The 15,425-nt window shown below is 39.8% G+C and overlaps 8 non-coding genes across 8 annotated transcripts; 2 read left to right on the top strand and 6 right to left on the bottom strand.

Moving 5' to 3' along the window:
- The first annotated feature begins 3,230 nt into the window (after positions 1 to 3,230).
- Positions 3,231 to 3,349, top strand: LOC130658214 (5S ribosomal RNA). Its single transcript, XR_008985431.1, has one exon. It is a non-coding gene; the product is annotated as a 5S ribosomal RNA (ribosomal RNA).
- Positions 3,350 to 3,677: 328 nt separating this feature from the next.
- Positions 3,678 to 3,842, bottom strand: LOC130660173 (U1 spliceosomal RNA). The gene has a single exon (XR_008987374.1). It is a non-coding gene; the product is annotated as a U1 spliceosomal RNA (small nuclear RNA).
- Positions 3,843 to 4,027: 185 nt separating this feature from the next.
- On the bottom strand, positions 4,028 to 4,219 carry LOC130661220 (U2 spliceosomal RNA). Its single transcript, XR_008988413.1, has one exon. It is a non-coding gene; the product is annotated as a U2 spliceosomal RNA (small nuclear RNA).
- Positions 4,220 to 4,541: 322 nt separating this feature from the next.
- Positions 4,542 to 4,614, bottom strand: Trnar-acg (transfer RNA arginine (anticodon ACG)). The gene has a single exon. It is a non-coding gene; the product is annotated as a tRNA-Arg (tRNA).
- Positions 4,615 to 9,082: 4,468 nt separating this feature from the next.
- On the top strand, positions 9,083 to 9,201 carry LOC130658213 (5S ribosomal RNA). The gene has a single exon (XR_008985429.1). It is a non-coding gene; the product is annotated as a 5S ribosomal RNA (ribosomal RNA).
- Positions 9,202 to 9,529: 328 nt separating this feature from the next.
- Positions 9,530 to 9,694, bottom strand: LOC130660475 (U1 spliceosomal RNA). Its single transcript, XR_008987674.1, has one exon. It is a non-coding gene; the product is annotated as a U1 spliceosomal RNA (small nuclear RNA).
- A 185-nt stretch (positions 9,695 to 9,879) lies between these two features.
- On the bottom strand, positions 9,880 to 10,071 carry LOC130661219 (U2 spliceosomal RNA). The gene has a single exon (XR_008988412.1). It is a non-coding gene; the product is annotated as a U2 spliceosomal RNA (small nuclear RNA).
- A 322-nt stretch (positions 10,072 to 10,393) lies between these two features.
- Positions 10,394 to 10,466, bottom strand: Trnar-acg (transfer RNA arginine (anticodon ACG)). Its single transcript has one exon. It is a non-coding gene; the product is annotated as a tRNA-Arg (tRNA).
- Positions 10,467 to 15,425: the final 4,959 nt, after the last annotated feature.

Here is a 15,425-nt window from a genome sequence, read left to right as displayed (position 1 = left end):
ACAGTTAAAAAAGAGTAAATTTAAGATTAGATTCCCTAAGTTTAAGTATTTTCGTTTTTAAATTTCTTATTTTCTTGCTTTTACTTTTCTTGCCCTTCATATTTTTAACATTGTCAAACTTTATGTAGCATAAAATTTTTATGTAGCATAAAATTTAAACAGAAAGCAGGACAAAGTTTGATATAAAAAGCTAGCCGTAATATTTTTTATGGATGTGTGGCTATAAAAATAGCCGTTTTTTGTTTGGTAAGATGCTTAGGCACGTTCCCCACGAATTCTTCTTGCCAACTGGATGTCTTTAGGCATGATTGTAACTCGTTTTGCGTGAATGGCACACAAGTTAGTATCCTCGAACAAGCCAACAAGGTACGCTTCAGAAGCCTCTTGCAGAGCCATAACGGCTGTGCTCTGGAATCGCAGATCTGTTTTGAAGTCCTGAGCAATTTCTCGCACAAGACGCTGGAAAGGCAACTTGCGGATCAAGAGCTCGGTTGACTTCTGGTATCTTCTGATTTCTCTGAGAGCAACTGTACCAGGTCTGTAACGATGTGGTTTTTTCACTCCTCCAGTAGCTGGTGCGCTTTTCCTCGCAGCTTTAGTGGCGAGTTGTTTTCGTGGAGCCTTTCCTCCAGTAGATTTACGTGCAGTTTGCTTTGTACGAGCCATATTTTAAGAAGTCGATGTAGTACGGATACACAAGACGGTCTAAAATGCACTATCGCGCCAAAGTTTTATTTCTCATATTGATTGACAGCTAAGGTTCAAAACAAACCATTTGATTGGTGCTAAGAAAGTAATTTCTGATTGGCTGCATAATGACATTACGCTCATTACTTTAACATTTTTATAAAATCTGTGTTTTTTGGCTACGGGAAAACGGCTGTATCTTCTGATACACAAAAGCTTTTGACTTTTTTTTTTTTAGTAAGTAGCAGAAGGTTTGGCGAATTCCAACGATGCCAAATTTATTGCCTTACTGAAACATTAAGACCACGAATTTTTAAAAAAACTACAGTTTTACTTAAAAAAATGTACAAAATGTTCGGAACATTTTGTAATGACGCAACTCTATTGGTTAATTAGGGTGTTTCCACGAGCAGTAGGTAATTTTATGGCCTCTTTTTAAAGCTGTCTGAATTCTGTTAACTCAAACGTTGTTTTTGTACTCGTTCTGTACGCAACTATATCAATATGTCTGGACGCGGAAAAGGAGGTAAAGGATTGGGAAAAGGAGGTGCTAAACGTCACCGAAAAATTCTTCGTGATAACATTCAGGGAATCACAAAACCTGCTATTCGGCGTCTTGCTCGACGAGGTGGTGTCAAACGTATCTCTGGCCTTATCTATGAGGAAACCAGAGGTGTACTGAAGGTTTTCTTAGAGAATGTTATTCGTGATGCTGTAACCTACACAGAGCACGCTAAACGCAAGACCGTTACCGCTATGGATGTTGTTTATGCCTTAAAACGTCAAGGAAGAACTCTTTACGGATTCGGAGGTTAAGCGTTGTCATTGCTCAACAAAAACGGCTATTTTTATAGCCACAAATCTTTTAAAACATTACTTTGTGCACGCTTCCAAATTACACAATGTGTAAAGTCTTGTCACAGTTACATTTATTGCTATACGATACTATGTCATATATGACACAAAAAAAATTTAGAAATACTTTGTAGGGTTAATTTGCCTGGGAGTGTTTCCGTGAAAAGCTGGGTTAAGTTAAATGTAAGCAATAACATGGATCAATGTACTTGTCTTTTCTGCAAGTACAGCTAATAATACGTATGAAAAGTGAAGCTAATCCACACACACATGGGGAAGTATTTTAAATGTAGGCTAGTGTTCTTAAGCACATTATTTAGAAGTTTTATTAACTTCGGTTAACTTGTAGTGACGCCAAGTAAATGTTTTTTTAAAGATGTGTGGTCTTAAAAAAGACCGTTTGTGTTTGGTAGACGTTGGTTTACTTGCTGCTTGTGTATTTTGTGACGGCTTTTGTTCCTTCACTGACTGCGTGTTTTGCAAGTTCTCCAGGCAAGAGAAGACGTACTGCGGTTTGAATTTCACGAGAAGAGATGGTCGACTTTTTGTTTTGAAGAGCCAAACGCGAAGCTTCGGAAGCAATGCGCTCAAAGATGTCGTTGACAAATGAGTTCATGATGCTCATAGCTTTGCTTGAAACTCCGACATCTGGGTGAACTTGTTTCAAAACATTGTAGATGTAAATAGCATAACTTTCCTTTCTCTTTCTCTTGCGTTTCTTTTCACCAGTTCCACCAATCTTTCCTCCTTTTTTGCCGGCTCTTTTTTCACCTTTCTTGGCTACTTTAGGTGCCTGTTTTCCTCCTTTAGCTGCTGCGTCAGACATGGTTAAAAATTTTTGCTACTTAACTTGTAAATAAGCATTAAACTGCAAGTCAAAACTTTTTGTTTATAAGTAAAAAAATCGGATCGAATTCGATCCGAAAACGCCGATACGCAATTTAATTGGTTAAAAAAAAAATCTTTTGTTTAATACTTAATTATGATTGGTTAAAAAAACATGATTTCGATCCTATTTTTATGATGAAAAAACGAGTAAAGTTTATTTCGTTAACACTTACGTTAAATATTCGTACGTTTTTGTATTAACTTACAAATCAAATCGCAGTTATGTCTGGACGTGGAAAAGGTGGAAAAGCTAAGGCTAAAGCCAAGACAAGATCCTCAAGAGCTGGACTTCAATTTCCAGTCGGTAGAGTGCATAGATTCCTTCGTAGAGGGCACTATGCTAACCGAATTGGATCTGGAGCACCAGTTTACTTAGCAGCCGTCTTGGAATATTTATCTGCTGAGATATTGGAGTTGGCTGGTAACGCAGCAAGAGACAACAAAAAAGCTAGGATTATTCCAAGACATTTACAATTGGCTGTTCGTAATGATGAAGAATTAAACAAACTTTTGAGCGGTGTAACCATTGCAGCTGGTGGTGTTTTGCCAAACATTCAAGCTGTCTTACTCCCAAAGAAGAACGACAAAGGACAGAAGAAGTAAACCGCTACACTCAGAAAACAACGGCTATTTTTATAGCCACACATCTTTAAAAAAACATTGTTTTTTTCACAAAACTATAACCTTAAAGTCTAATAGATAATCCATGCATACGCCTTGTCCTAAGTAACTCAAAGAAATTAAATAAAAAAATTTGATCACAACGTCAAAATAAATTGCACGTATTTGCACCTACTAATGTCTACGGCCATACCACGATGAACACACCCGTTCTCGTCTGATCACGGAAGTTAAGCATCGTCGGGCCGGGATAGTACTTGGATGGGGGACCGCCTGGGAACTCCCGGTGTCGTAGGCTTTTCATTTTCATTTGCTGTGATATATTTCTTGTTATAACAATTAAGGAACGTGGCGGTTGTTGAAAGTGTTTCCTATGACATTTTCCTACGACATTTTCAGGTGATAGTACGAGAAAAAAGAGCTTTCAAATGCATACAAACTCGATCTATTGCCGATCATCCAATAACCCTGACGGAATGGCAAATAAAATAAAATTCCGCCGCCTTCCGAGGACTTATATCGCAATCACGTTTCGTAACAGCCAAGCGAGGTTTTACCTTAGCGTTTAAGTCACCACCGACATTTGGCCGCGCAACTTTTCTAAGCTCATTCATTTTGACTTAAGGAGGGGGCGAGCGCGGACGCAGGCCCCCACTACCAGAAATTGTACGGTCGAGTTACTGACGTTTGCAGTAATCGCAGAGGTCAGCCCAAGCGTAGTGCAATGCAAGAGCCTCACTCTGGAAGAAAACCCTCATTGATCAGTCTTTACTTCCCCGTCAGGTAAGTATGAGTTGGAACTGCACCGTAGCATGAGGGTACCCTTCAAAGTTTGTTAATGCTTGTGGCTTGAGTGTGTTATAAACTGCCGTGTCGCGGGGCATAGGCTGTATTCTCCCCCAGTGTACGCGTTTTGTTCCCGCCGTAGACTATGCAGAGTGCCGTCGGAAAGAGGACTGCTATTATTCTTTTATTGCTTATGTGGGCCGCCATCGGTAATAGTGCAACACCAAGGCAACCCGTGGTCACGGCGTGAATGAATCCACCTCCATGACCCAAGGCCAAAAATCAGATTAATATACTGACCATTCAGAGAATGGCCTACCAGATATTAAACTGATAAGAACAGATACTACACTTGATCTTAGCCATTAGGCCGAGAAGCGATAAAGAACAAGCGTTGCCATGATAGGCATCGTCCACACACCGTAACTGCTTGTGGAGCATGTCACGTTACTGTAAAGCTTACAACTGTCACCGCGTACGGATGGACGGCGACATAGTAAAAATCACGGCTGTTGATTTAGCCGTAGGATGGAGAGCGACTGTAGCGAGTGGATGGTAACTTACATGAATGCTAACAAAGGCGACGATACTAAGTGCGTGATATTACTTTCCAATATGTCTGCGTACATTCCGTTTATCAACGCATTACGCCAGAACGTGCGCGCGCGTTACACAGTAGACCATGCAGCCGAAATGCGACAGTGCGACCCTGCCAGGAGTCGAACCTGGAATCCCCTGATTCGTAGTCAGATGCCTTATCCATTGGGCCACAGGGCCATGCTTATGACTTCGCCCCATCGTCATTTTGGCTTGCGCATTCGTTTTACTTACGACAGAATTCTTCGTGTTTGTAGCCATGAAAGAAAGGGACTTCTGTGAGTGAATTTTTTTACTGTGGTCTAATAAAAAAGTCGAAACGCAGTGCCCAATATATGAATTGCTCCTAATAGCCGGAAACAGGCCGTGTCGATGATGTAGGCCGACATACGCAACGCAAACCAAAGAACGCTTTATGAAAATCCTAACACGAGCGCGGAAGAAGCCCAAATTAACAGACTAGATGTAATGCTGAAGACCTCAAACTCCAGCAGCTTCTCTTGCAGACTATTGCGTCGTACTACAAATAAAAATTAACATGCTTTCGCATAGTCGCGGCACCCAAAACGGACATTATACGATGTACAGAAACACACATTTCTGTTTTCGCGCCAAATCAATTCCCGGGAGTGGTACTTTTACGTCCGCATACTTCGCACCGTCTTAAATTATATCTCATTTACACGGTAATGTTTAGTATACTTCTACTGTGATAACAAGCATCGTTTATCGTTGGATTGTTGTAAGAAAACATTAAAAATGAGTGAAGCAGCTTCTCCAAAGAAAATCGCACCCAAGAAGAAACCTGCTGCAAAGAAGACAGCTGATCACCCTAAATATGTGGACATGATCAAGGCTGCTATCGCTACCCTAAAGGAACGCGGTGGTTCATCTCGCCAAGCTATTACAAAATATATTCATGCAAATTACAAAGTTGCTGAAAACTCAGATCATCATCTGAAAATGGCTCTTAAACGAGGAGTAACATCAGGCGATTTGATTCAAACTAAAGGCACTGGTGCTTCTGGATCATTCAAGCTAGGTCAGGTAAAAAAAGAAAAACCTAAGAAAAAGGCCGCAGCAAAAAAGCCAACGGCAAAGAAGCCTACTGCAAAGAAAAGTACACCAAAAAAGAAGCCAGCAAAGAAGAGCACGCCAAAGAAAGCAGCAAAGAAGCCTGCCACAAAGAAAGCCTCGGCTAAGAAACCAGCAGCTAAGAAACCCACAAAGAAGCCTGTTGCTAAAAAACCTGCAGCAAAGAAGGTCAAAAAGACTCCCAAAAAGGCAGCAAAGAAGACCGCAAAAAAATAATTTGTGTGTATCTGGCTATTACATTAACAAACGGCTATTTTTATAGCCACACATTTACAAAAAAACATTATCTTGGTACAAAGTTAAACTTGTTTAAGTCACTTAAACAGTTAAAAAAGAGTAAATTTAAGATTAGATTCCCTAAGTTTAAGTATTTTCGTTTTTAAATTTCTTATTTTCTTGCTTTTACTTTTCTTGCCCTTCATATTTTTAACATTGTCAAACTTTATGTAGCATAAAATTTTTATGTAGCATAAAATTTAAACAGAAAGCAGGACAAAGTTTGATATGAAAAGCTAGCCGAAATATTTTTTATGGATGTGTGGCTATAAAAATAGCCGTTTTTTGTTTGGTAAGATGCTTAGGCACGTTCCCCACGAATTCTTCTTGCCAACTGGATGTCTTTAGGCATGATTGTAACTCGTTTTGCGTGAATGGCACACAAGTTAGTATCCTCGAACAAGCCAACAAGGTACGCTTCAGAAGCCTCTTGCAGAGCCATAACGGCTGTGCTCTGGAATCGCAGATCTGTTTTGAAGTCCTGAGCAATTTCTCGCACAAGACGCTGGAAAGGCAACTTGCGGATCAAGAGCTCGGTTGACTTCTGGTATCTTCTGATTTCTCTGAGAGCAACTGTACCAGGTCTGTAACGATGTGGTTTTTTCACTCCTCCAGTAGCTGGTGCGCTTTTCCTCGCAGCTTTAGTGGCGAGTTGTTTTCGTGGAGCCTTTCCTCCAGTAGATTTACGTGCAGTTTGCTTTGTACGAGCCATATTTTAAGAAGTCGATGTAGTACGGATACACAAGACGGTCTAAAATGCACTATCGCGCCAAAGTTTTATTTCTCATATTGATTGACAGCTAAGGTTCAAAACAAACCATTTGATTGGTGCTAAGAAAGTAATTTCTGATTGGCTGCATAATGACATTACGCTCATTACTTTAACATTTTTATAAAATCTGTGTTTTTTGGCTACGGGAAAACGGCTGTATCTTCTGATACACAAAAGCTTTTGACTTTTTTTTTTTTTAGTAAGTAGCAGAAGGTTTGGCGAATTCCAACGATGCCAAATTTATTGCCTTACTGAAACATTAAGACCACGAATTTTTAAAAAAACTACAGTTTTACTTAAAAAAATGTACAAAATGTTCGGAACATTTTGTAATGACGCAACTCTATTGGTTAATTAGGGTGTTTCCACGAGCAGTAGGTAATTTTATGGCCTCTTTTTAAAGCTGTCTGAATTCTGTTAACTCAAACGTTGTTTTTGTACTCGTTCTGTACGCAACTATATCAATATGTCTGGACGCGGAAAAGGAGGTAAAGGATTGGGAAAAGGAGGTGCTAAACGTCACCGAAAAATTCTTCGTGATAACATTCAGGGAATCACAAAACCTGCTATTCGGCGTCTTGCTCGACGAGGTGGTGTCAAACGTATCTCTGGCCTTATCTATGAGGAAACCAGAGGTGTACTGAAGGTTTTCTTAGAGAATGTTATTCGTGATGCTGTAACCTACACAGAGCACGCTAAACGCAAGACCGTTACCGCTATGGATGTTGTTTATGCCTTAAAACGTCAAGGAAGAACTCTTTACGGATTCGGAGGTTAAGCGTTGTCATTGCTCAACAAAAACGGCTATTTTTATAGCCACAAATCTTTTAAAACATTACTTTGTGCACGCTTCCAAATTACACAATGTGTAAAGTCTTGTCACAGTTACATTTATTGCTATACGATACTATGTCATATATGACACAAAAAAAATTTAGAAATACTTTGTAGGGTTAATTTGCCTGGGAGTGTTTCCGTGAAAAGCTGGGTTAAGTTAAATGTAAGCAATAACATGGATCAATGTACTTGTCTTTTCTGCAAGTACAGCTAATAATACGTATGAAAAGTGAAGCTAATCCACACACACATGGGGAAGTATTTTAAATGTAGGCTAGTGTTCTTAAGCACATTATTTAGAAGTTTTATTAACTTCGGTTAACTTGTAGTGACGCCAAGTAAATGTTTTTTTAAAGATGTGTGGTCTTAAAAAAGACCGTTTGTGTTTGGTAGACGTTGGTTTACTTGCTGCTTGTGTATTTTGTGACGGCTTTTGTTCCTTCACTGACTGCGTGTTTTGCAAGTTCTCCAGGCAAGAGAAGACGTACTGCGGTTTGAATTTCACGAGAAGAGATGGTCGACTTTTTGTTTTGAAGAGCCAAACGCGAAGCTTCGGAAGCAATGCGCTCAAAGATGTCGTTGACAAATGAGTTCATGATGCTCATAGCTTTGCTTGAAACTCCGACATCTGGGTGAACTTGTTTCAAAACATTGTAGATGTAAATAGCATAACTTTCCTTTCTCTTTCTCTTGCGTTTCTTTTCACCAGTTCCACCAATCTTTCCTCCTTTTTTGCCGGCTCTTTTTTCACCTTTCTTGGCTACTTTAGGTGCCTGTTTTCCTCCTTTAGCTGCTGCGTCAGACATGGTTAAAAATTTTTGCTACTTAACTTGTAAATAAGCATTAAACTGCAAGTCAAAACTTTTTGTTTATAAGTAAAAAAATCGGATCGAATTCGATCCGAAAACGCCGATACGCAATTTAATTGGTTAAAAAAAAAATCTTTTGTTTAATACTTAATTATGATTGGTTAAAAAAACATGATTTCGATCCTATTTTTATGATGAAAAAACGAGTAAAGTTTATTTCGTTAACACTTACGTTAAATATTCGTACGTTTTTGTATTAACTTACAAATCAAATCGCAGTTATGTCTGGACGTGGAAAAGGTGGAAAAGCTAAGGCTAAAGCCAAGACAAGATCCTCAAGAGCTGGACTTCAATTTCCAGTCGGTAGAGTGCATAGATTCCTTCGTAGAGGGCACTATGCTAACCGAATTGGATCTGGAGCACCAGTTTACTTAGCAGCCGTCTTGGAATATTTATCTGCTGAGATATTGGAGTTGGCTGGTAACGCAGCAAGAGACAACAAAAAAGCTAGGATTATTCCAAGACATTTACAATTGGCTGTTCGTAATGATGAAGAATTAAACAAACTTTTGAGCGGTGTAACCATTGCAGCTGGTGGTGTTTTGCCAAACATTCAAGCTGTCTTACTCCCAAAGAAGAACGACAAAGGACAGAAGAAGTAAACCGCTACACTCAGAAAACAACGGCTATTTTTATAGCCACACATCTTTAAAAAAACATTGTTTTTTTCACAAAACTATAACCTTAAAGTCTAATAGATAATCCATGCATACGCCTTGTCCTAAGTAACTCAAAGAAATTAAATAAAAAAATTTGATCACAACGTCAAAATAAATTGCACGTATTTGCACCTACTAATGTCTACGGCCATACCACGATGAACACACCCGTTCTCGTCTGATCACGGAAGTTAAGCATCGTCGGGCCGGGATAGTACTTGGATGGGGGACCGCCTGGGAACTCCCGGTGTCGTAGGCTTTTCATTTTCATTTGCTGTGATATATTTCTTGTTATAACAATTAAGGAACGTGGCGGTTGTTGAAAGTGTTTCCTATGACATTTTCCTACGACATTTTCAGGTGATAGTACGAGAAAAAAGAGCTTTCAAATGCATACAAACTCGATCTATTGCCGATCATCCAATAACCCTGACGGAATGGCAAATAAAATAAAATTCCGCCGCCTTCCGAGGACTTATATCGCAATCACGTTTCGTAACAGCCAAGCGAGGTTTTACCTTAGCGTTTAAGTCACCACCGACATTTGGCCGCGCAACTTTTCTAAGCTCATTCATTTTGACTTAAGGAGGGGGCGAGCGCGGACGTAGGCCCCCACTACCAGAAATTGTACGGTCGAGTTACTGACGTTTGCCGTAATCGCAGAGGTCAGCCCAAGCGTAGTGCAATGCAAGAGCCTCACTCTGGAAGAAAACCCTCATTGATCAGTCTTTACTTCCCCGTCAGGTAAGTATGAGTTGGAACTGCACCGTAGCATGAGGGTACCCTTCAAAGTTTGTTAATGCTTGTGGCTTGAGTGTGTTATAAACTGCCGTGTCGCGGGGCATAGGCTGTATTCTCCCCCAGTGTACGCGTTTTGTTCCCGCCGTAGACTATGCAGAGTGCCGTCGGAAAGAGGACTGCTATTATTCTTTTATTGCTTATGTGGGCCGCCATCGGTAATAGTGCAACACCAAGGCAACCCGTGGTCACGGCGTGAATGAATCCACCTCCATGACCCAAGGCCAAAAATCAGATTAATATACTGACCATTCAGAGAATGGCCTACCAGATATTAAACTGATAAGAACAGATACTACACTTGATCTTAGCCATTAGGCCGAGAAGCGATAAAGAACAAGCGTTGCCATGATAGGCATCGTCCACACACCGTAACTGCTTGTGGAGCATGTCACGTTACTGTAAAGCTTACAACTGTCACCGCGTACGGATGGACGGCGACATAGTAAAAATCACGGCTGTTGATTTAGCCGTAGGATGGAGAGCGACTGTAGCGAGTGGATGGTAACTTACATGAATGCTAACAAAGGCGACGATACTAAGTGCGTGATATTACTTTCCAATATGTCTGCGTACATTCCGTTTATCAACGCATTACGCCAGAACGTGCGCGCGCGTTACACAGTAGACCATGCAGCCGAAATGCGACAGTGCGACCCTGCCAGGAGTCGAACCTGGAATCCCCTGATTCGTAGTCAGATGCCTTATCCATTGGGCCACAGGGCCATGCTTATGACTTCGCCCCATCGTCATTTTGGCTTGCGCATTCGTTTTACTTACGACAGAATTCTTCGTGTTTGTAGCCATGAAAGAAAGGGACTTCTGTGAGTGAATTTTTTTACTGTGGTCTAATAAAAAAGTCGAAACGCAGTGCCCAATATATGAATTGCTCCTAATAGCCGGAAACAGGCCGTGTCGATGATGTAGGCCGACATACGCAACGCAAACCAAAGAACGCTTTATGAAAATCCTAACACGAGCGCGGAAGAAGCCCAAATTAACAGACTAGATGTAATGCTGAAGACCTCAAACTCCAGCAGCTTCTCTTGCAGACTATTGCGTCGTACTACAAATAAAAATTAACATGCTTTCGCATAGTCGCGGCACCCAAAACGGACATTATACGATGTACAGAAACACACATTTCTGTTTTCGCGCCAAATCAATTCCCGGGAGTGGTACTTTTACGTCCGCATACTTCGCACCGTCTTAAATTATATCTCATTTACACGGTAATGTTTAGTATACTTCTACTGTGATAACAAGCATCGTTTATCGTTGGATTGTTGTAAGAAAACATTAAAAATGAGTGAAGCAGCTTCTCCAAAGAAAATCGCACCCAAGAAGAAACCTGCTGCAAAGAAGACAGCTGATCACCCTAAATATGTGGACATGATCAAGGCTGCTATCGCTACCCTAAAGGAACGCGGTGGTTCATCTCGCCAAGCTATTACAAAATATATTCATGCAAATTACAAAGTTGCTGAAAACTCAGATCATCATCTGAAAATGGCTCTTAAACGAGGAGTAACATCAGGCGATTTGATTCAAACTAAAGGCACTGGTGCTTCTGGATCATTCAAGCTAGGTCAGGTAAAAAAAGAAAAACCTAAGAAAAAGGCCGCAGCAAAAAAGCCAACGGCAAAGAAGCCTACTGCAAAGAAAAGTACACCAAAAAAGAAGCCAGCAAAGAAGAGCACGCCAAAGAAAGCAGCAAAGAAGCCTGCCACAAAGAAAGCCTCGGCTAAGAAACCAGCAGCTAAGAAACCCACAAAGAAGCCTGTTGCTAAAAAACCTGCAGCAAAGAAGGTCAAAAAGACTCCCAAAAAGGCAGCAAAGAAGACCGCAAAAAAATAATTTGTGTGTATCTGGCTATTACATTAACAAACGGCTATTTTAATAGCCACACATTTACAAAAAAACACTATCTTGGTACAAAGTTAAACTTGTTTAAGTCACTTAAACAGTTAAAAAAGAGTAAATTTAAGATTAGATTCCCTAAGTTTAAGTATTTTCGTTTTTAAATTTCTTATTTTCTTGCTTTTACTTTTCTTGCCCTTCATATTTTTAACATTGTCAAACTTTATGTAGCATAAAATTTTTATGTAGCATAAAATTTAAACAGAAAGCAGGACAAAGTTTGATATAAAAAGCTAGCCGTAATATTTTTTATGGATGTGTGGCTATAAAAATAGCCGTTTTTTGTTTGGTAAGATGCTTAGGCACGTTCCCCACGAATTCTTCTTGCCAACTGGATGTCTTTAGGCATGATTGTAACTCGTTTTGCGTGAATGGCACACAAGTTAGTATCCTCGAACAAGCCAACAAGGTACGCTTCAGAAGCCTCTTGCAGAGCCATAACGGCTGTGCTCTGGAATCGCAGATCTGTTTTGAAGTCCTGAGCAATTTCTCGCACAAGACGCTGGAAAGGCAACTTGCGGATCAAGAGCTCGGTTGACTTCTGGTATCTTCTGATTTCTCTGAGAGCAACTGTACCAGGTCTGTAACGATGTGGTTTTTTCACTCCTCCAGTAGCTGGTGCGCTTTTCCTCGCAGCTTTAGTGGCGAGTTGTTTTCGTGGAGCCTTTCCTCCAGTAGATTTACGTGCAGTTTGCTTTGTACGAGCCATATTTTAAGAAGTCGATGTAGTACGGATACACAAGACGGTCTAAAATGCACTATCGCGCCAAAGTTTTATTTCTCATATTGATTGACAGCTAAGGTTCAAAACAAACCATTTGATTGGTGCTAAGAAAGTAATTTCTGATTGGCTGCATAATGACATTACGCTCATTACTTTAACATTTTTATAAAATCTGTGTTTTTTGGCTACGGGAAAACGGCTGTATCTTCTGATACACAAAAGCTTTTGACTTTTTTTTTTTTTAGTAAGTAGCAGAAGGTTTGGCGAATTCCAACGATGCCAAATTTATTGCCTTACTGAAACATTAAGACCACGAATTTTTAAAAAAACTACAGTTTTACTTAAAAAAATGTACAAAATGTTCGGAACATTTTGTAATGACGCAACTCTATTGGTTAATTAGGGTGTTTCCACGAGCAGTAGGTAATTTTATGGCCTCTTTTTAAAGCTGTCTGAATTCTGTTAACTCAAACGTTGTTTTTGTACTCGTTCTGTACGCAACTATATCAATATGTCTGGACGCGGAAAAGGAGGTAAAGGATTGGGAAAAGGAGGTGCTAAACGTCACCGAAAAATTCTTCGTGATAACATTCAGGGAATCACAAAACCTGCTATTCGGCGTCTTGCTCGACGAGGTGGTGTCAAACGTATCTCTGGCCTTATCTATGAGGAAACCAGAGGTGTACTGAAGGTTTTCTTAGAGAATGTTATTCGTGATGCTGTAACCTACACAGAGCACGCTAAACGCAAGACCGTTACCGCTATGGATGTTGTTTATGCCTTAAAACGTCAAGGAAGAACTCTTTACGGATTCGGAGGTTAAGCGTTGTCATTGCTCAACAAAAACGGCTATTTTTATAGCCACAAATCTTTTAAAACATTACTTTGTGCACGCTTCCAAATTACACAATGTGTAAAGTCTTGTCACAGTTACATTTATTGCTATACGATACTATGTCATATATGACACAAAAAAAATTTAGAAATACTTTGTAGGGTTAATTTGCCTGGGAGTGTTTCCGTGAAAAGCTGGGTTAAGTTAAATGTAAGCAATAACATGGATCAATGTACTTGTCTTTTCTGCAAGTACAGCTAATAATACGTATGAAAAGTGAAGCTAATCCACACACACATGGGGAAGTATTTTAAATGTAGGCTAGTGTTCTTAAGCACATTATTTAGAAGTTTTATTAACTTCGGTTAACTTGTAGTGACGCCAAGTAAATGTTTTTTTAAAGATGTGTGGTCTTAAAAAAGACCGTTTGTGTTTGGTAGACGTTGGTTTACTTGCTGCTTGTGTATTTTGTGACGGCTTTTGTTCCTTCACTGACTGCGTGTTTTGCAAGTTCTCCAGGCAAGAGAAGACGTACTGCGGTTTGAATTTCACGAGAAGAGATGGTCGACTTTTTGTTTTGAAGAGCCAAACGCGAAGCTTCGGAAGCAATGCGCTCAAAGATGTCGTTGACAAATGAGTTCATGATGCTCATAGCTTTGCTTGAAACTCCGACATCTGGGTGAACTTGTTTCAAAACATTGTAGATGTAAATAGCATAACTTTCCTTTCTCTTTCTCTTGCGTTTCTTTTCACCAGTTCCACCAATCTTTCCTCCTTTTTTGCCGGCTCTTTTTTCACCTTTCTTGGCTACTTTAGGTGCCTGTTTTCCTCCTTTAGCTGCTGCGTCAGACATGGTTAAAAATTTTTGCTACTTAACTTGTAAATAAGCATTAAACTGCAAGTCAAAACTTTTTGTTTATAAGTAAAAAAATCGGATCGAATTCGATCCGAAAACGCCGATACGCAATTTAATTGGTTAAAAAAAAAATCTTTTGTTTAATACTTAATTATGATTGGTTAAAAAAACATGATTTCGATCCTATTTTTATGATGAAAAAACGAGTAAAGTTTATTTCGTTAACACTTGGACTTCAATTTCCAGTCGGTAGAGTGCATAGATTCCTTCGTAGAGGGCACTATGCTAACCGAATTGGATCTGGAGCACCAGTTTACTTAGCAGCCGTCTTGGAATATTTATCTGCTGAGATATTGGAGTTGGCTGGTAACGCAGCAAGAGACAACAAAAAAGCTAGGATTAGCCTCGGCTAAGAAACCAGCAGCTAAGAAACCCACAAAGAAGCCTGTTGCTAAAAAACCTGCAGCAAAGAAGGTCAAAAAGACTCCCAAAAAGGCAGCAAAGAAGACCGCAAAAAAATAATTTGTGTGTATCTGGCTATTACATTAACAAACGGCTATTTTTATAGCCACACATTTACAAAAAAACATTATCTTGGTACAAAGTTAAACTTGTTTAAGTCACTTAAACAGTTAAAAAAGAGTAAATTTAAGATTAGATTCCCTAAGTTTAAGTATTTTCGTTTTTAAATTTCTTATTTTCTTGCTTTTACTTTTCTTGCCCTTCATATTTTTAACATTGTCAAACTTTATGTAGCATAAAATTTTTATGTAGCATAAAATTTAAACAGAAAGCAGGACAAAGTTTGATATAAAAAGCTAGCCGTAATATTTTTTATGGATGTGTGGCTATAAAAATAGCCGTTTTTTGTTTGGTAAGATGCTTAGGCACGTTCCCCACGAATTCTTCTTGCCAACTGGATGTCTTTAGGCATGATTGTAACTCGTTTTGCGTGAATGGCACACAAGTTAGTATCCTCGAACAAGCCAACAAGGTACGCTTCAGAAGCCTCTTGCAGAGCCATAACGGCTGTGCTCTGGAATCGCAGATCTGTTTTGAAGTCCTGAGCAATTTCTCGCACAAGACGCTGGAAAGGCAACTTGCGGATCAAGAGCTCGGTTGACTTCTGGTATCTTCTGATTTCTCTGAGAGCAACTGTACCAGGTCTGTAACGATGTGGTTTTTTCACTCCTCCAGTAGCTGGTGCGCTTTTCCTCGCAGCTTTAGTGGCGAGTTGTTTTCGTGGAGCCTTTCCTCCAGTAGATTTACGTGCAGTTTGCTTTGTACGAGCCATATTTTAAGAAGTCGATGTAGTACGGATACACAAGACGGTCTAAAATGCACTATCGC

Source organism: Hydractinia symbiolongicarpus, chromosome 9, assembly GCF_029227915.1.
Source record: "Hydractinia symbiolongicarpus strain clone_291-10 chromosome 9, HSymV2.1, whole genome shotgun sequence".
In the NCBI taxonomy this organism is placed as follows: Eukaryota; Metazoa; Cnidaria; class Hydrozoa; order Anthoathecata; family Hydractiniidae; genus Hydractinia; species Hydractinia symbiolongicarpus.
Note: the sequence above shows the minus strand (reverse complement) of the source record. Positions and strands in the feature narration are given on the sequence as shown.